Source organism: Amblyomma maculatum, chromosome 6, assembly GCF_055883805.1.
Source record: "Amblyomma maculatum isolate TAMU_Amacu chromosome 6, ASM5588380v1, whole genome shotgun sequence".
NCBI lineage: Eukaryota > Metazoa > Arthropoda > Arachnida > Ixodida > Ixodidae > Amblyomma > Amblyomma maculatum.
In genome coordinates this window covers 179,124,965-179,146,295 of record NC_139349.1, presented here as the reverse complement: position 1 = coordinate 179,146,295, position 21,331 = coordinate 179,124,965, and the positions used below count along the sequence as shown (strand labels likewise).

The following is a 21,331-nucleotide window of genomic DNA, read 5'->3' as shown; positions in this document are numbered from 1 at the left end:
TTTTTTCTCTAATTGATACGGACTCATCTGGGCTAAGTTTGAGGATTTAATTTTTTTCTGCGTGAAGTATGGTTATAGCGCTGCACTGGTAATTGTCAATAGTTATGCTAGTAGGTTTTAAAGATGCGCTATGAAGTATCGCGTCCCATTATTCCAGTGTTCAGGTGAAAATTCCGGTGTGGAGGGTTTGAGATCTATTGTTAGGCCCATAGGTATCACAGAAAAATTCAAATAGCGGCGTAAGGCACACGCATGCATTTCATGACGGATTCGCTTGTCGGACAATTTTCTAGCATGCAGAAAGTCTCTAGATAAAACAGACAAACTTTTACCGGAATAACTATCAATGATGCCGGCGAGTCAATCCTGGGTGCAATTGGAACACTCTTGTGGATCCCTATTTCTGAGGTAGTAACGACGAGGAGTAGGCTTTGACTGCTGCGAAGCTGAAGGTCCTCGTGGGGGGAACTCCTTGTTAGAAAGTAGGGTGGTGGAGGTGGTGTGGAGGCCGTCTTCTCGGTTGGCACGTCTGCATTTGGCGGGATGGGTGTGGACTGGAGTCGGCAGTGGGCTTTTCCACCAGCCTGTCTGATGATGCGCACTCGTTCCACGATGTGGGGGAGCCACTCTTCCTGACGCATATTCGCTGAATGTGGCTGGCCATGATGGCAACACCCACAAAGGTAGCGTGTAGACCATTGGCAGCCATTACGTACCATTCTAAGCCATAGGTGACATACAGGATGCTCCTAGATCGTCTACAGAAGTCCCGCAAAAGGTTGTTGCAGCGACATGCCTCCCGGTTGCACTATCTAATGAACTCAACATTGCGGCTGCCCTGTCGGCGGTTGTAGCTCCTCGGCAGAATGAGTGGTATATAAATTCTGGACACATTGGGTAGTTGTGCCACAATCTCATCAAGGAGGACTTTGTACTTGTCAAAGGCCTCTGTGGCGCTGGTAACAGCCACGTCATTCGTGCCGATATGAAGAATGATTGTTTTGCATGTCGAGGGCACGAAATTAAGTAAAGACCTTGCATTATCGACGCGGGCTCCAGGCTGGCTGATAAAAGCTCGCGTACCTTTGCGATGGGGAATAAAGTGGTGGTATAGGTACTTGATCTGGGAGTCACAGATGAGTATTGTCGAGGTGATGGTCTTTGGGAACTTCCGGATGAAGTTTACAAGGTTCACGGTAGCTAAATAGCAGTTCGGAAGAAAACACTATGAACCAGAAGTTATATTATTATAAAGTAGACTGACGCACGCTTAAAAGCAGAACAAGGCTTTACTGACGTTACGACTGGGGACCAGTCTTCATCAGAGTGGCATTTTACAGATCAGGATCAGTTTTATGGGGTTATGAGTTAGGCAGCTACAGTGCGCCTGAGGTAGACACCAAAAAAATAAAAAACAAACAAGTAAAAGATTCAAACAAGCACATGGCAGCTACAGGAGGAAGCTACAGTGCGCCTGAGTTAAAAACAGACAAAAGATTAAAAAGCACATGGCATGGTATGACTCACGGTTCGGAAAGATGTTCAGTTCTCACAGTAACCGGTACACGTGGGCATAAGATAATATTCCTGGATGCATATGCAAACACACACACACAGACATGCCGAAACAAAGAGACCAGACAGTCAAGCATGAGTCAGGCAGACACCAAGACAATGACTGGAAGCCTGCCCATCGCCATTTCTCCACGAACGTGCGTTTGGCCCAATAGCCGCGCCTCCAGCAGGAGTAAGCTATTCATAAACACGGTGGCCCAATAAAAGACTCCGGAAGGCACACAAACACAGAGATCATCCAGCCAAGAATGAGTTCCACAAGGGTCGAAAATTTTTGACAAAGGATGAGGAGCCCATAAAAGCAATATGCTAAGGTCTGCGCGGAACGGAGTGCCTAAGCCAAGTAACCCTACCCCTCAGAAAAGTACCACAGCAGGACAAAGCCGACAGGCAGACACCCGGAAATACGGAAGTGAGTGCTCTTTGTTCCCCAACTTGCGCGGCACACATTAGACGCGCGTCAACTATGAGTCACTGTTCACAAGTATGTTAAGTATTCACAGTTAGCTGTACAGGGGGGCACAAAAGCCCTCGGAACGCATACAAGCATAAAAGACCAACCAGTAAATCATGAGTTGCACAGTGATAAAAAGGAAAAAAATTGATATTCCGGATACCAAATTCCAAAGAGAAAAGAGCAGTAATGCTCAGAGGTGATACCAAAGAACACAACCCTAATTAGGAACTAAATAAAAAAAAGCCTCATTGTCAGGTCTGCGCCCAAATGAGCACATCAACCCCAGCCTCCGACTCTACCATAAAAATAAAAGATAACTTCAATTGCGACAGCTCAAATGTGCTATGTCTCCTTGAGAGTTCAACATGTCAGCTGCAGTATGTCGGGCAAACCGAGAGACGCCTCAGAATAAGATTTATTAATCATCGCGCATACCCCATGTCACTCCCTAATCTACTCTTATCGAGGAATGTAATATTCCCGGTCACGAATTTAACAACTTGAAGGTAACAATCCTGGAATCAAACTTCTGCGCACACCATGACAGGGAAGTGCGAGAGTCGTATCTTATCTATAATCCCAAGTCAGCTTCCTCGGGACCTAATAGGAGCCCTGGAAAACTCACATATCTGCCTATAGTAGAAGATTCCTTTTTGAAATGAAATCGCACCCGTACTTCACCGGAATGTTTGACTTTGATATATATGTATTTTTATATATCTGTATATATATATATACATATATATATATATATATATATATATATATATATATATATATATATATATATATATATATATATATATATATATTTATATATATATATATATATATATATATATATATATATATATATATATATATAAATTGTGAGACAGCACTTGCACAAAACGTCTGTTCTATTCCAGAACCAGCTGGCACACAGCGCGCGACACTCCGAGCAGCAGTCAGCGGTGATGATGATAATGATGATGAATCTATACAGATGAAAGAGGTGAAAGTTCACGCGTTGCGCTCAAACAAATCCCCCCGAAAAAAGAGCGGCCACCCTGGTCGCTGATTACAGGGATGAGGGACGACGTGCATAGGGCTTCATGCGCGAGACGTGGACGATCTCTTCGGAGCGACGACGTCGATCTGCGACGGTGTGCGAGGGAATAACGCGATAGTTCACCGGAGACGTTTGTTGGAGTACTGTATAAGGGCCAATATAATGATGAAGAAACTTCTCACACAGGCCAGGAATGCGGATTGGTGTCCACAGGAGAACTTCATCACCGGGGTAAAAGGAGGGAGTTCGATGGCATTGATCATACAGGGCTTTGTGTTCTTGTTGAGCATCTTCAGTGTTCAAACGGGCAAGTTGGCGACACTGGGCCATACGAGTGGCAAACTCTTCGCCCAGAGATTCAGACGTAGAGGGAGCAGAGAAGAAAGTAGTGTCCACTACTGTCGATGGTTGACGGCCATAAACTAAATAGAAAGGGCTATAACCAGTAGTGCGCTGAACAGCGGAATTTTAGGCGTAGGTGACAAAAGGTAAAACGTTGTCCCAGTTCCGGTGATCAGGAGCGATATACATGGATATCATGTCGGACAAAGTGCGATGAAACCGCTCGATGAGTCCGTTGGTCTGAGGGTGGTAGCTAGAAGAAGTCTTATGGACGGTGTTGGCTGCTCGCAGTACTTCCTCAAGGACTTGAGAAAGAAGTGTCTTTCCACGGTCGCTAATGAGAATACGAGGAGCACCATGACGCAAAACTATCGCACGCAGGAAAAAATCGGCGACTTCAGAGGCGGCACCGGAGGGAAGAGGTGCGGTTTCAGCGTACCGCGTTAGATGGTCGATGGCAGTGGCAACAAAACGGTTGCCGTCTGACGTCAAAGGGAGAGGACCAAACAAGTCAATAGCGACCGTGTCAAAAGGCACAGATGGGCAAGGTAGAGGTTGCAGTAGGCCAGCAGGAGGGGATGTTGAACGCTTGCGATGCTGGCAAGACGGACATGATGAAATGAATTTGGCGACGCTGGCAGAAAGCCCAGGCCAGAAGTAGCGGCTCTTGATACGGTCGTAAGTTTTAAAGTGGCCTAAATGTCCAGCAGTGGGGTCGTCGTGGTAAGCCTCCATAATTTTAAAACGAAGGGAGCGAGGGGCAACGGGTACCCAGCGTTGACCCGTAGGGTGATAAACGTCGCGGTAAAGTGTTCCGTGGTGAAATCGGAACCGACGAAGCTGACGGCGCAAGCGACTGTTTGGGACAACTGATTCTCCACGGATGCGAGCGGTGATTGTGCGGCAGTAAGGGTCAGTCAGCTGCAGGGACGAGAAATCAGCATTGTTCTCGAGTGGAGCTATAGCGATGGGTGCAACATTCAGGTGGCCAGCAGAAGGCTGACTCGGATGGCAGCAGGGAGAGGAGACCGTATGTGAGGCCGCGTCAGTAGGTAGCAATGGGCAGCGGGAGAGGGCGTCAGCGTCGAGGTGTTTTCGCACAGATTTATAAGTGATGGTGAAGGTGTATTCTTGAAGACGTAGTACCCAGCGACCCAGTCGACCCGATAAGTTCTTCAGCAATGACAGCCAACAGAGTGCGTAATGGTCTGTGACAATGGTGAAGTGGCGGCCATACAAATAAGGTCGAAATTTTTGAACCGACCAAACAACGGCGAGGCACTCTTGCTCGGTAATAGTATAGTTACGCTCAGCTGCAGTAAGCGTACGACTGGCGTATGCGACGACTTGCTCTTCAGACACTGCGTTGCGTTGCAAGAGAACCGCGCCAATACCGTGGCCACTGGCGTCTGTGTGAAGTATGGTGGGCGCGTCAGCGTCAAAATGGCGAAGCATAGGGGTGGAAGTGAGTGCCTGCTTGAGACCTTTGAAGGCATCTTCACATTCAGTGGACCAGGTGTAAAACACTTGGGAAGACACGAGCTTGTGTAGCGGGGCAGCAATTGTTGCAAAGTTCCGAATAAAACGGCGGAAGTAGGAGGCTAAGCCAAGGAAGCTGCGAAGATCTTTCTGACGTTGGGGCCGAGGAAAATTAACGACAGCCGTAATTTTTTCGGGATCAGGCTGGATTCCTGCCTTACTGACGACATGGCCGAGTACTTTGATGGTCTTACTCGCAAAGTGGCACTGCTTGGTATTCAGCTGAAGCCCCGCCTGGGCAAGGGACGTGAGGACATCAGTGAGACGCTGCAAGTGCTGAGTGAAGTTTGACGAGAAAACAATGATATCGTCGAGATAACATAGGCATGTTTTCCATTTCATGCCGCGAAGCACGGTATCAATCATGCGCTCAAAGGTGGCAGGCGCATTGCAGAGTCCGAAAGGCATCACGTTAAATTCGTAGAGACCGTCGGGGGGAGAAAAGGCAGTCTTGTCCTTGTCTGCATCGTGCATAGGAATTTGCCAGTATCCCGAGCGGAGATCGAGACTGGAGAAATACTCAGCGCCTTGGAGACAGTCTAATGCGTCATCAATACGAGGCAAAGGGTAAACATCCTTGCGCGTGATCTTGTTAAGTGCCCGGTAATCCACGCAGAAGCGGACTGAACCATCTTTTTTGCGAACGAGGACCACAGGTGAGGACCAAGAGCTCGTGTATGGTCGGATAACATTTCGAGCAAGCATGTCAGCAACTTGCTCCTCAATGATTTTGCGTTCTGCTGCTGAAACGCGATACGGCCTTCGTCGAACAATAGCAGAGCCGTCCGTCTCTATGCGATGAGAGGTGACGGAGGTCTTCCCCAACGCTGAGGCGCACACATCAAAAGACTCTCGGTGCCGCAGGAGGACGTCTAGCAGAGCTGTGGACTGCTCGGATGTAAGGTCAGGGCTGATGGCGGCTGCGAGAGCAGAGGATGTCGGAAATTGAGGCTTGGCAGGAGGCGGTGGTGCGCTAGAAAGTGTGTTGAGGGGAACGGGATCGCAGTCAAAAATAAACCCAACTGTGGCTCCACTGGGCAGTAAGAACGGCTGGAGAGTTGTATTAAGCCGCAACGACCGCGCAACGGCGGGTGAAGGAGGTGAGGCACGAGGCAAGAGCTAGGCCGTCGGAGGTCCACCGAGGAGCGGGCATAACGAAGGCTTCGCCATCGAGAGGGTAGTCCAATGCAACGATGATCAGCTGCTCGCGTCCTGGGGGCAAAACGAAATCAACTGCTGCGAACACGTGTGGTGGTGAACAATCAGAATTCGGTAATATATCGGGGCCCGCAAGATGAATAAGGCGCTCACGGCAAGAGATGAGGGCGGACGCCGACGATAAGAAATCCCACCCCAAGATCGTGAGATGAACGCACGTGGGGAGCACAATAAATTCGATATGATGACGCTGGTTATCGATGAGGACACGTGCTGTGCATTGGCCGGTGGGTTTCATAAGAGTTCCATTAGCTCAACGAAGTGGCGGACCGATGTATGGCGTTATAACTTTGCACAGATGAGAACACAGGGAAATGCATGACGGAATAAGCGACGCCGGTGTCGATGAGGGCCTCAACGTACAATCCTTCAACAATCACTACCAGCATATTCGACGGTCGCCCAGGAGGAATTGTAGATTTCGAACTCGAAGCAGCTTTCCTTCCAAAAACTGCTTCGGTTAGTTTTCCGTTATTGGTTGGAAGGGTTGCGAGGCAGGACGAAGCGGTGACGTGCGGCGAAACGGCGAAGGGGATCGGCGTCGGGAAGGACGCGAGGGCCGTGAAACGTTGGTGGAATTCGGAGGAGAGGAAGAACGCCGGTAAAAGTCTGAGTAGGGCAGAGCAGAATCATCAGGCTGGCGCACGCGGGCACGTTCGAAGGGAGAATAACCCCGTTGCTCGTCTTGTTGGCGGCGGCGACAGACACAGGCAATGTGGCCACGTATCCCACAATAGTAGCACACAGGGCGGGAGGGGCGCCAGGCTGTAACAGGACGATGCACTGTAGGATATGGTGCCATGGCAGCGACGTGACCGCACACAGGTGCCGAACAAGTCGGGGAAGGCGGAGTGGGTTGCCGTGAAGTAATCTCGGCATAGGTTGGCAAGGAATGTTGGGGGGCGTTGGGAGGCGGCGAGGGAGGCTGGGAGGCAATGGGAGGTGGGGCAGGTGCCACAGTGCAGTTGAAATTCTTCAGTTGATCTTTGATGATGCTGCGCAAATTCACCGTTGCTGGCGGAAGAGTTGGAGATACTGCAGAGGGGTTGGTGAGGCCGTAGAGCTCCTCCCGGATCATGGTGCGGATTAGGGACCGCCAATTTCCATCTATGAGGGAGCCACCATCACTGGGGTCTTGCACGAGGCGGCAGGACTGTAGCTGGTCCAGACGTTGACATGGGGATGTGATGTCAGATACGGACGACGGGTTTTTAAACACGAAGGCATTGATAGCAGCAGTGTTGATGCCCTTAATTAAGTGGCGAACACGCTCAGATTCAGGCATAGCAGCGTCGACACGGCGACAAAGGGCCAGAACGTCCTCGATATACGACGTATAGAACTCGCCGGGCTGCTGGAGACGATCTTCAAGTTTTTTCTTTGCCTGCTCTGAGCGACCAAACGGAGTGCCGAAAATTTTCTTTAGCTGGTCCGTGAATTTAGGCCAGTCAGCGATGTCATCCTCGTGATTGAGGAACCAGGTTTTGGCGACGTAAGCCAAGTAGAAGACGACGTTTAGCAGTTTATGAGCGTCATCCCAGCGGTTAAATGCACTGACCCTGTTGTAGTTGTCGAGCCAGTCGTCGACATCTTCACCGCGAAGGCCAGCAAAGATTTGGGGATCGCGCTGGCGGCTGGTGACAGTCCAGGCCGGGGCAGCCGCAGTAGGAGGAGGAGACGCCGGGGGTGAGCGAGCACCGTTGCCCTCATCCATAGCACAGGACCGTGGACGCAAGCGAAGGCCTGAACCGAGCTCCAGGGAGAACGGTAGGCGGGTCTAAAGCGCGAGGTGGGGAATACGAATCGCACCTCCGCCACTTGTGAGACAGCACTTGCACAAAACGTCTGTTCTATTCCATAACCAGCTGGCACACAGCGCGCGACGCTCCGAGCAGCAGTCAGCGATGATGATGATAATGATGATGGATCTATACAGATGAAAGAGGTGAAAGTTCACGCGTTGCGCTCACAATATATATATATATATTGTTACGGAGCACAGCATTGAGACGACGACGAAGTGCTGATGTGAAGTAGGGAAGAGGACGACGCTCAGGACGACGCGACGGCAAGCCTTCATCACCGAGACTTCCACTATCCTCCTGGTTCCCTCGTGCTCCTTTGGCACCCGGCTCGCCGCGTAGGTATGTTTGAGAAACTTTTGCCTCGTTACGTGGGCCCTTACTCCGTCTTGCGGCAACTCACCGATGTGACCTATGAGATCACCCCTTTACAGCCCAAGAATCTTTCCACAACCCCTCATCCAGAACTCGTAAATGTCGCCCGTCTAAAGCCATATCATTCGAATTCTCCTGTGTAGGACGCACCGGGACGGTGCTTCTTCGGCGCGGGGAGTACTGTTACGGAGCACAGCATGGAGACGACGACGACATGCTGATGTGAAGTAGGAAAGAGGACTACGCTCAGGACAACGCGATGGCAAGCCTTCATCACCGAGACGTCCACTATCCTCCTGGTTCCCTCGTACTCCTTTGGCACCCGGCTCGCCGCGTAGGTATGTGTGAGAACCATTTGCCTCGTTACGTGGGCCCTTACTCCGTCTTGCGGCAAGTCACCGATGTGACCTATGAGATCGCCCCTTACCAGCCCAAGAATCCTTCCACAACCCCTCATCCAGAACTCGTGCATGTCACCCGTCTAAAGCCATATCTTTCGAGCTCTCCTGTGTAGGACGCACCGGGACGGTGCTTCTTCGTCGCGGGGAGTACTGTTACGGAGCACAGCATGGAGACGACGACGACGCGCTGATGTGAAGTAGGGAAGAGGACGATGCTCAGGCTAGCTGACTTCATTCTGTGATGTGCGGTGTGTCGTGTGCATCTAACAGTGAAGTAGTGTTTACCACTGTGTGCTTTTCCTTAACAATACATATATTGTTAAGGTTTATCTTCAGGATGCGACTCAACGCTAGCCTTGTGCCTTGTGCGTTAACGTAAAGATGACGAGCTTCTTTCTGGTGCTCACCTTCACGTTTCCTTTTTTTAGCGCTGCCTGACATTTCCCCATCCGCAGAAGAAGCCCCCTTGGCTGTCAGTCAGAATCCCGATAGGGGCAGAGCTTCGTCCTTGCGACATGATAAACTTGTGTTTTCCGAGAAGGGTGCTGTTGGGAAGATTGACGAGACACCACGCAATTCAAGTCATTGATCCGTGCGAACACAATAATTGGACATGTGCAGTGCGACAACAGCTCCTGGGACACACCCTGCTTGCGGACAGGTGTTCCGATCCATGCTGTCACCGGCAAAGTAGCAGACATCCTGATGCCGATGATCGTAGCGCTGCTAAGCGGTCCTGCGAGACAAGAGTGCGTAACCATGTGACGCGACGAGCCTTCTTACGGCGCAGAGGGTGCTAGAAACAGAAAGTTTGGTGTCGAGAGAGATGGGTAAGGTGGTGTGAAGAGACCTTGGAGGAGGACTGCTAGAAAGATGGGAAAAATGGGCTATAAGCAGTTGTTTCGCACCTCGAGGTGTTATAGGCTTGTGTAATGAAGGGAAGTACGTCCTCCCAGTTCTTATAATCAGAGTCGACATACATCACACGCATGTTCATCAGTGTCCAGTTTGTACATTCAACGAGGTCTTATTTCTGGTGATGATATGAGGTAGAGTGGCGAAATTTGCAAGAAAAAAAACGCAGAAGCTGTTCCACATCTGCCGTAGACTGGCGGCCACGGTCACTATTTCTGACCCGAGGACGCCCATGGCGGATGACGACAGCGTGAGCGAGAAATAAACAGACGTCAGCGGGGGTGGCGGAATGGATGGAAGCAGTTTCACAGTAAAGCGTCTGATGATCAACGCATATGATGGCCCAACGTTTGGCTTTGGAGAGCGGGAAACTGGCCTATGAGGTTAGCCCCAACTTTCTTATATGGTGTGGTTAGTGGTGTCACCATATGCAAGCTGCACGGCGGAGAAGTCGTGGGAAGTTAGAACCGCTTGCACTGCACACAGGAGGACATGTAAAGCTGTCATGCGACGCATATTTGGCCGTAAAAACGTTCCATATTGCAGGTAAGGTTCCTGGCAAAGCCCAAGTGCCCACCTGTGACGTAATTGTACATTGCGTCTACGACAGAGGAGTAGAGGCTAGCCGGAACGACAAGCAGTTAGCGCGCACCGCCAGAAGAGTAATGTTTTTCGGCAGAGCAAACCATCAAAAAAATGGCGCCAGCTCTTGAACTTTGTGCTGCTCTGACTGGAAAATGGCAAGAGCCGGAAATTGTAAGGAAACGACAGCAAGATAGTTGTCAAAGTAGTCGTCATCGCAGATTGTTTGCGGTTACTTTTGTACGACAGAATAAAGTGGAACTCCAGAAGGCGTAATGCCCAGCGGGCAAGCGACCGCAATGGCCGCGCAGGTTCACCAGCCAGCAAAGCGAATGACGATCGGTGATGACTGTGTAGGTACGTCCATAAAGGACGACCAAAATCGCCGTGCGCCGAAAACAGCGACTAGACACTCTTGCTCTGTCACGGTATAATTGCTATGAAACTTACTGACGGTGCGACTTACGTAAGCAACCACGTGTTGTACCCCCATGCCATTGTATGAGCATGGCACCTACGCCGATGCCGCTGGCGTCAGTGCAGAGTTCGGTAGTAGCTGTTGGGCTCAAATGACGGCGTATGGGCCGTGAGGTAAAAAGTAACTTGAGCTGTCGAAACGCATAATCACATTTCGGAGTTCATTTGAAGGAATATATTTCTGCAAGAGGCATGTGAGCGGTTAGGTACGTCAGCAAACTTGAGATAAAGCACCGAAATTAAGCAGAAAGTCTCAACAAGCTCCTGAGTTCTTTCCAAGACTTGGGCTCTTTGATGCAGTTCACAGCTTCAATCGTCTGTGGGTCGGGCCTAACACCATCTTTGCCAACCAGATGCGCAAGCTCAACGATTTGGCGCTCTGCGAAGTGGCATTTCTAAGAGTTCAGCTCGAGACTGGTTTTCTCTATGCAGCTAAGGGCAGCAGATAAACGGCTGTTATGCTCAGCGAAGGTCTCCCCGAAAATTACTACGTCATCTAAGTAAAAAGTGCAAATATGTCACTTGAGTCCACGCAAAAGAGTGTCAGTAAATATTTCAAAGGTAGCCGGAGCGTTCCATAGGCCGTAGGGGAACATATTAAACTCATATAACCTATCTTAGTCACGAACGCAGTCTTCTCTTTATCTTTTGGGCTCATAAGGATCTGCCAGCATACGGACCGTAAATCAACAGTGGAAAAGCAGGAAGCTGAATGGAGGCAGTCAATAGCATCATCAACGCGCGGGAGCGGGTATACATCCTTCTTTGTGGCGACTCGGCCCAAAACCGCTAAGTGGAATCTTTCACTAGTATCACAAGGGCCGGCGCGCGGGCTCAATGATACGTGAATAATTCCATGTTGCAGCATAACGAGAATTTAGCCGTCAATTACCTTACGTTCTCAAGGTGACTCGGTATGACGTCTGTCTAATCGGGTGTGCAGAACTGGATCACTTTATCAGGCTTACGGGAGCCCGATCATGTGATTGGTGCGAGAAGGCGGAATTGGTGGTGGCTGGTTTCAAGTGAAGTCGAACAAGTCCACACATTTCAAAGAACTTCCATCAATCTCCGGCGATCGTTAGTGGGTAGAGATTTGTTTATCATGGCCGGGATTTGCGAATCGGAAGTGCAAGATGCCGGGCTAGTTGGTACTTCATAATGAAATTAAACAGCGCAAGAAGCTGGACGAAACATGGAGGAAAAGAAACACGGATACGGGCGCTGCTTTTCCTGCTTTCTTTTCCTCCGTGTTTTGTCCCGTTCCTTGCGCTGTTTTATTTCATTTGGGAATCGGTCACATCGGTTCGCCTATTTGGACGAGCATCGCCGTCACTGAACGCAGTATTGGGCACAGAAAGCCGTTCTTCAAAGTCGGCGAGTATCAAATCACGCGGCGATACGACAGGTTCGTTGGAATGACTGCATGGCATGGCAAAAAGCATGGTGTGGCCCTCGTTGGCTTGATCGACGTTGCGGGGCAGCAGCAGACTATTTGTCATGCCGGCAAAGGAAGCGGGTTCCACCAGAATGTCGATGGCATTGGGTACCGCTCCCGAGAACACAACTTTAACGAAGGTTGCAGACATCGCCGGAACGACGGTACCGTCATAAATTGAAGATGCTTGGATATAAAAAGTTAGGGCTCATTAATGTCCAGCCACTGTAAAGGTCTAGAGTTGATGCATACTGTTGTAAAAATTCTATATCTAAAATATCGTGCATAGGGCGAAGGAACACCGTAAATTCATTTCTAAACTCACAAGTAAAGTGGAGTTCCGGGCCAATTGGTACGACGTTATCTACAGGGAGGCTTAGCGGGAGTTAGACGAAGACAAGAGAGGTACATAGGACGAGCGTTAACTAACAACTGAAAATTGGTGTGAGTTCGGGGAAAATTCTTGTGCGCATGCTCAGCTTTGCACTGAATTCGGAAGAAGGGGATAGATAAGCCAAAAAACGCGGCCTGCAGTCGCTACGTTTCCGTAACAAATACCAAGTGGAACCGGTGACTCCCCCCACTGCACGAAATATGACAGTTCTTTCCAAACCAAACAATTTTATGGCCGAGGTGAATCCTAACATCTAAGCTCATGACGAACACTGTAACACCAGTATCCCCTAAGGCCATAACACAAACACCGTGCATACAATTCCAGGGGGCTCTTGAGCATAACGACAGGTAGAGGGATTGGTAACAGCGATGACCTAGTGACCGCACCTATATCGGCCACACACGCTAGTTTCCCGGTGGTGGCGTGGAACGGCGAGGACAGAGCGGACGTCGGGGGTCAGGTTCTGGACAGAAGCTGCAGAGTCTTTTCGTGGTGCTGCGTAGAGGTAAGGGCCGAAGGGGATGGAAATTTCGGGTCTCGAACTTCAGGGCTCACACTGGTCAACGAGTACACCATTGGCGCTGGTACCGTGGAACCTGGTTTCAGCGGTGGTGCAATCGGGATGCGTGACCTAGCATACCATGTCAGTAACACACTGATGGTTCACGAGCACGGCCAGGATAATAGCCGTTCGAGGCAATATCGACGTTCTCAGCAAATACCAGCCGCTGCTGCCATTACGCGCAGTAGTAGGAGCGATTGAGTCGAGCACGGCCGTATGAGTGCTTGTGGGGTTCACAGACAGCATGAGTGTGGGCGGTAGTACCCAAGAAAAGGAGCGCTGGATCGGAGCTGCCTGCAGGCCGCAACTGTCAAAAGGGATTGCACTGCGGCGGGAGAGTTCATCACGGACGTTTTTCGAAATTCGGAGGCTCAAGTAAATTGACGCTTCCGACACTGGTGGCATTGGGCAAACGGCCGAACTTGATGATGATGCGATGCAGCTTTAGAACTTCGAACGTAGAATAGTCCTTGATGATGGCTGTGGTAGAATCGAAGCTGTCTTTAGTGATTAAAATGTGTGGACGTCCTCCGCTGTTTCCGTTAAGAGGTGGCCAACTCTTTTCTTCAGGCATGCGAGGATTCACCTCTTTGCAGAGTTTCAGCACCTCTTCAATGTACGTTTTGCACGTTTCCCCAGACAGTTCGTCTGGCTGGAGTAAAATCTGATCAGCGCATTTCCGTGTTGCCTCGGCGTCCCCGAAACAATCACGGTTCTCCTGTTCAAAGCGGTCCCACCTCGTTAAGAGCACTTCATGGTTCTCAAACCATGCCAGTGCTGTGGCGTCGAGGAAGAAAACATCATTGGCCAACTTGACTGTGCCATGCCAGTGATCGTACTTCCTCACCCGGGGTGAACTACGTGTGACACTCATCCACGTCTTCGCTAGCCTTGCCAGAAAAGGTCCACGACTCACGGTAGTGCTGCCACTATGCCTGACGGCCGTGTGTCGCTATCTTGAAGCATTTTCACGGTCAAAGGCGCGAGGTTAGCGCGTCGTCTACTCCAACGAGGTAAAGAAGGGTCGGTGGTGATGATTCCAGCCCCTACCACCACACTGTTAAGGTGTAGTTATAGGTTGCGAGTCAAAATTAGCCTGCTGCGTTACAAGTAAAATGGTAAGCTTCTTGCTCTTCTTCCTCCTTTTTACATCTCTTTAGCGCTGTCTGATAATACATATATATATATATATATATATATATATATATATATATATATATATATATATATATATATATATATACAGGGTGTCCCAGCTAACTTGAACCAAGGGTTACAAAAGAATATATTTGAGGTAGGTCAGTGAAACCAATTGCATACATCTGCCAGCCTGTTTGCGCACTATAGGCAATTTTTTGTTTTCCAATTACTTCATTAGCTAATTATTTAAATTACTCTAATTTATTAAATATCGACTTTAGACCAAAAATTTGAATTGGAAAGTTTTAGAGCACCTTCAGAAACCCACATTCCATTAATTGCGATTAAGAAAGTCTCACGTGTATCTTTTTTTTCCGGGCTCAGAAGAAAGCCCGCGAAATGCAAATAATACCACGTGATTAGTGCATTTGTGCGCCACGACTGTGGTGCTCTCAGTCGTGGTTTGAGCGAACGAAATTAGCTGCGGCCGTGTCTCCTTGGCCCCGTTAAAGCGGCAGGCCTATATGCCTGCGATGGCTTCTTCGCCCACTTCAGACAGCCGGCCCACGTGACGGGGCAAGTAGCAGCGAGAGCGGCGACTTGGCACCACCGAGATTCTAACGGCCTCATTCTCTCCCATCAGTGAACGTCACGACAAACGGATGAGCGATAAGGTATCAGCCATTGAATCTCAACATACAGGCTTGGGTAAAGGGGCGAGATGACATCATGTGACTCGACTAAAATTAGCGCTGCACCTTCATTTGCCGGTTCTTTATCGCCATCCGCCTGTCTTAATGTAGGCTGCTGGGGTGCGCAGGCCTGGCCAAAATCGCGGTGGTGACGGGCGAGCTCGAGCTCGCTCGAACCATCGCCGACATTTCTGCCTGCCGCTGCAACGGGACCATCGCGTCACGACCGCAGCTGATTTCGCTCGCTCAAACCCCGACTGAGAGCACCACAATTACACCGTAACAACTTGGTGGAAGGTGCTCCGTACGATCGCTACGTACAGCGCTGCAAAACCAACTGCAGCTTCGACGTAGTCGCCGCATCGCTGGACTGCCACCACTCACGACCTACATGGACCACACTGACTCAAACCGTGCAAGCCGAGACGCTGCAAGCCTGGCTGGCGGCATGCCTGCCTACTCCAGCCCTATTCCGTCCCAGCCTTACCGGGAACCACGACCTTTTGCCGGAGAAGAAGGTGAGGATGTTGAGAAGTGGCTACTTGATCAACAATGTTTTAGTCGGTACAACCGGTGGGACCCTCTTACCATGCTAACAAACGTAGTTTTCTTTCTCACTCACACGGCTATGACCTGGTTGGAGAATAACGAGAACAACTTGACGACTTGGGAACGGTTCGCCACCGAGTTAAAACTGCGTTGTGGCGACTCTGTTCCCAGCAAAAAGCGGGCTGAGCAGACCCTTGCTCAAAGAGTTCAATTGCCCGATGACACTTGCACAACTTACAAAGACGAAATCCTCAAGTTTTGCTAATGTGTCAATTCACACATGCCCGAGGAAGACAGAGTCGGTCACATTTTGAAGGGCATCGTGGCGGACGGGTACAACTTCTTAATCGCCAAAGACAACCTTGACACTGTCTCCGATGTCATTAGACACATACGCGCGTTTCAAGCTTTTGGCCGGCTGGTCAACGTGCCTATCGTGGCCAGTCTTGATGATTATGCCCAACTATAGAACTTCCATCAACTATCCGGCAAATCGTGCGCGAAGAACTTCTACGAATCAACACGCTTCCCCTGAATGAATTTGCTGAGGTTTCTGTCCAGAGGGTCTCTAGAAGGCTGGCTTCACCACCTCAAGCGATTCAAGTGCAGCCTTTCTTCCAAGCTCCGGAAATTGCAGTTTCTATTGACTACCCGCAAATGCATTTTTCCAACCCGACTGCATCGATGCTTGAAGCCCCAAGGTATGATGTCACCTCAAGCGCACCTAGATCTTCTGTTCGATCTACCAGGATTCCTGTGCAGTATTAGCATTCAGCCAGACCTACGACGCGCCCTGCTGTGCCTGGCTCTTTTCCACAAGAGCATTTTCTACCTTCCCCACCGATATACTACCACTGCGGCGTCGAAGGTCACATCGCCAGGTACTGCCGCAATAGGTTCCCGCCACGCTACAACCGCCCGGCGCCTCCAGCAGTACCCAACAATCGACAATACAGCCCCGTTCTCCAGCAATCCAATACTCCCCGTGGCTACTACCGCAACATCCAGAAGGATAATCTCCGCGACCATTCCCCAGCATCTGATCGAAGTGTTACTCTTCCACCTGCATTCCGTGCGCGTCGTTCTCCATCACCGCGGCGGCGCTCCATGTCGCCCCATCAGGAAAACTAGCCAGCGCGACTAATGGGGGTGAGGCCGCTGGAAATGTGCTATGTGCTAACATACCTCCAACTGCAATGCTCAAAAACAAATTTCGTGTGTTCATTGATGGTGTGTGTACATTAGCTTTGGTAGATACGGATGCGACTGTGTCTGTGATGAGTAATCAGTTTAGGCTCTTGTTGGGACGCAAAGTGATGTTTGAATATGACCGTGCTTCAACGTTTTGTGGTGTGAGTGGAGAGGCGTTGCGGCCACTGGGTGTGTGTAGTGCGCAAGTGTCTGTGGGTGGTGCAATTTTTCAAGCCGAATTCGTAGTCTTACCCCACTCTACGCATGACATCATTACTTTTGACTGGACACCAGACTGCGACGCGTCATTCCGTCAACTGAAGTTTCTTTTAATATCGAAACCCATCCTACGTCACTTAGATCCTACTGCAATGACAGAAGTACACACGGACGCTAGTGGAATCGGTCTCGGTGCAGTCGTTGTCCAACGGCACGATGAACGAGAGCATGTTATCGCGTACGCAAGTCGTACCCTGACCAAGCCAGAGCGAAACTACACAGTCACCGAACAGGAATGCCTGGCTGTAGTTTTCGCTGTGCAGCGTTTTCGTTCATATTTGTACGGAGGTTTGTTTCCTATCGTTACTGACCATCATTCACTCTGTTGGCTGCGGAACCTTCGAGACCCATGTGGTCGCCTCGCACGCTGGGCCCTCCGGTTACCTACCTTCCCCACCGTTATATACAGGAATATGACTTTGCCGTAGCGTACAAAATCGGGAGGCGCCATGCAGACGCACATTTTCTTTCTAGGATGCCAATGGCGACAACACCTGAAAGCAACGATTTCTACAATTATATATCGACCCTCGAGCCAGCGTTCCCCGACACGAATGTTTTCAAAACGCAACAGCAAAATGATAGCAGTCTGCAGGTTCTTTGCTGCCGCCAAAGCAAGCGTACCTACAAGACGTTTTTATGTGCGTAATGGCCTCCTATGCAAAAAGAGTTGTTCGCCTGTCGGCCAGCGATACCTACTCGTAGTTCCCAAGACGCTGTGCACGGACGTATTTTGTGTTATGCATGATGACCCAACTTCTGGGCATTTGGGATTGGTTCGAACACTCCACCGTGCTCAAGAAGGATTCTACTGGCCCAGAATGCGCTCGACGATTGAACAATACGTTGCCAGTTGCAAGCAATGCCAACGCCACAAACGTCCAACTGCAACTCCATCTGGCTTGCTGCACCCTGTGAAGACCCCGACAGCTCCGTTTGACCAAGTAGGCATTGACCTCGTGCGTCCGTTTCCAGTCCGTGGATGGAAATCACTGGATTGTAATCTGCGTGGACTATCTCACACGTTACTGTGAAACCGCCGCTCTTCCATCTGCCACGGCGCATCAGGTGTCGCTTTTCTTGCTGCACTCAGTCATCTTACGACACGGGCCGCCACGAGTTGTCATCACTGATCGGGGCCGACAATTCACTGCTGATGTTGTTGAAGAGCTCATGCGTTTATGCGCCGTAACTTTCCAACACTCGACGCCATACCATCCCCAGACAAATGGCTTGACTGAGCGCGTCAACAGAACGCTTATCAACATGCTAGCCATGTATGTGGAAGCAGGGCATAAGAACTGGGACACCATACTACCCTTCATCACGTATGCGTTCAATACCACCACGCATGAGACGACTGGATACAGTCCATCTTTCCTGCTCTATGCCAGACCGCCACGCTACTCCCTGGATACTATCCTGTCCTTCACAAGCCGTGAAGACCCCTGCCTGGCTGAGACCCTCTGTCTCGCCGAAGAAGCTCGGAGAATCGCCCGATTACGGTCTGGTGCTTCACAAGAATGTTATAAAGTGCAATACGATGCCAGTTACCGGCGGGTCACGTACTCCGTAGGTGATTTAGTCTGGCTATGGCGTCCAATTCGGCGCCGTGGTCTACATCAAAAACTCTTGGCCCACTATTACGGCCCATATGTGGTTGTCAAACGCATTAGTGATCTAACTTATGCAATCGCCCGCCTGACAGCACCGGTTCGCCGGTCTGCCAAAACCGAACTATGTCATGTTGCCCGCTTGAAGCCGTGTCAGTTTCGCACGACTCAGGAACACGCCCTGAGGGCTTCGTCTCAGTAGGGGGGAAATGTCACCCTACTGACGACGATGAACGATTGTGACGGTGTGGCAGAAGAGGAGGAAGAAGCGTTGGTTTCTGGGCGCTAGTAGGCTTCATCCTGTCCCTCTAAATCAGCGCTGTAAATAAACACCCCTTCTTGTTACACCGTAAATTATATATATATATATATATATATATATTGTAAGAGTACGTTCAGTGTGAGGTCGGTGTTCTGGTCTAACGTTCAACTAGCGCGTCAGTCTCTTGCGTCCTCTTCTTTATCAGCCGTCTTCTTCGTAGCACGCGCCTTTTCGACACAAGCGTGTCGTCTTAGTCACCGTCAACAGACACCGATCGTTGGTGTGACACTATAATTATCCCCGGGAGAAAACGGAGGCATCCTGCCGACTCATGGCATCGCCACAACAGGCGGGTTATAACAGGACTTGAGGCCGTCAACGTGCACTGTTTCACGCCCGCGGCGACTCATATCCGGTGTCCGTGCAAGTGGTTCTATAACGTAGTTCACCGGAGAGGTCTGGCAAATAACCCGATATGGCCCATGATACTTGGAACCAAGTTTGGTAGAGAGGCCGGAGGGGGTGACAGGAACCCAAAGCCACACGAGGGAGTCTGTGGTATATATGAAGGAGCTGGACAAGACGGTGCGCGAAGGAACTGCTGGTGACCTTGGTTCTGGGTTGTAAATGATCGGGCCAACTGGCGACATTCTTCTGCATATGCTGCCGCTTGAGAGACGGAGGACGATTCGGAGGGGTCAAGGCGATAAGGGAGTGCCGTGTCCATTGTTGAGGTGGGTTCACGGCCGTATAGAAGGAAAAAAAGGGAAGAAACCGGTCGTGCTTTGTATGGCAGTATTATAAGCGTGCGTGAAGAAAGTGAGAATCCGGTCCCAGTTTGAGTAGTCGGACGCGATATACATGGCCAGCATGTCATTCAAGGTGCGGTTAAAACGTTCCATCATGCCATTTTTCTGCGGATGGTAGGCCGAGGTAGAACGGTGGACAATGCGGCACTGATGAAGAAGGGCTTCAACGGTCTCGGAAAGAAAACACGGCCGGGATCACGGAGCAATTCTTTAGGTGTACTGTGGCGCAGAACGAGATGGTGCAGGACGAAAGACGCAACGTTCGGCGGCGACGCAGAAGGTAAAGTTGATGTTTCTGCGTAGCGGGTAAGGTGCTCAACAGCCACGATAACCCAACGATTACCAGCTGGAGTGACTGGTAGTGGCCTGTAAAGACCAATACCCACACGGTCGAATGGCCGGCTGGGGCAGGGGCAATACCCAGCACCTCCACCAAATGTAAGAGTACGTTCAGTCTGAGGTCGAACATCTAACTAGCGCGTCAGTCTCTTGCGTCTTCTTCTTTGTCAACTGTCTTCTTCGTAGCACGCGCCTTTCCGACATACGCTTGTCGTCTTTGTCACCGTCGACAGTCACCAAGCGTTGGTGTGACACTACTATTATATATATATATATACATTGTGAGCGCAGTGCGTGGATTTTCACCTCTTTCATCTGAATAGATCCATCATCGCTGACTGCTGCTCGGAGCGTCGCGCGCTGTGCGTGCCAGCTGGTTCTAGAAAAGAACAGACGTTCATGCAAGTGGTGCCTTACAAGTGATGGAGGTGCGATCAGTATTCCCCACCTCTCGCTTTAGACGCACCTACCATTCTCCCTGGAGCTCCGTTCAAGCCTTCGCTTGCGTCAACGGCCCTGTGCTATGAATGAGGGCAACGGTGCTCGCTCACTCCAGCGTCTCCTGCTCATACTGCGGCTACCCCTGCCTGGACAGTCACCAGCCGCCAGCGTGATCCCCAGATCTTTGCCGGCCTTCGTGGTGAAGATGTCGACGACTGGCTCGACAACTACAACAGGGTTAGTACATTTAAACGCTGGGATGACGCTCACAAACTGCTCAACATCGCCTTTTACTTGACCGATGTCGCCAAAACCTGGTTCCTCAATCATGAGGATGACATTGCTGACCAGCCTATATTCACTGGCCAGCTAAAGAAAATTTTCGGTACTCCGGCTGGTCGCTCAGAGCAGGCAAAGACAAAGCTCGAAGCTCTTCTCCAGCAGCCCGGCGAGTCCTATACGTCATATATAGAGGACGTTCTGGCCCTTGGTCGCCGTGTCAACGCTGCTATGCCTGAACCTGAGCATGTTCGCCACTCAATTAAATGAATCAACACTGCTGCCATCAATGCCTTCGTGGTTCAAAATCCGTCGTCCGTTTCTGACATCACATCTACATGTCAATGTCTGGACCAGCTACCGTCGTGCCGCCTCATGCAAGAACCCAGTGATGCCGCCTCCCTCAGATGAAAATTTGTGGTCCCTAATACGCACCATGATCCGAGAGGAGCTCTACGGCCTCACCAACCCCTCTGCTGTATCTCCAACTCTTCCGCCAGCAACCGTGAATTAGCGCAGCATAATCAAACATGAACTGACGAGATGAACTGCACTGTGGCAACTGCTCCACCTCCCTTTGCCTCCCAACTTTCATCGGCGCCTTGC

General features: G+C 50.4%; 1 pseudogene; it reads right to left on the bottom strand.

Annotated features, from left to right (window-relative positions):
- Window positions 1–475: 475 nt before the first annotated feature.
- Window positions 476–21,331, bottom strand: part of LOC146187487 (uncharacterized) — a 123,911-nt pseudogene continuing 103,055 nt past the window's right edge.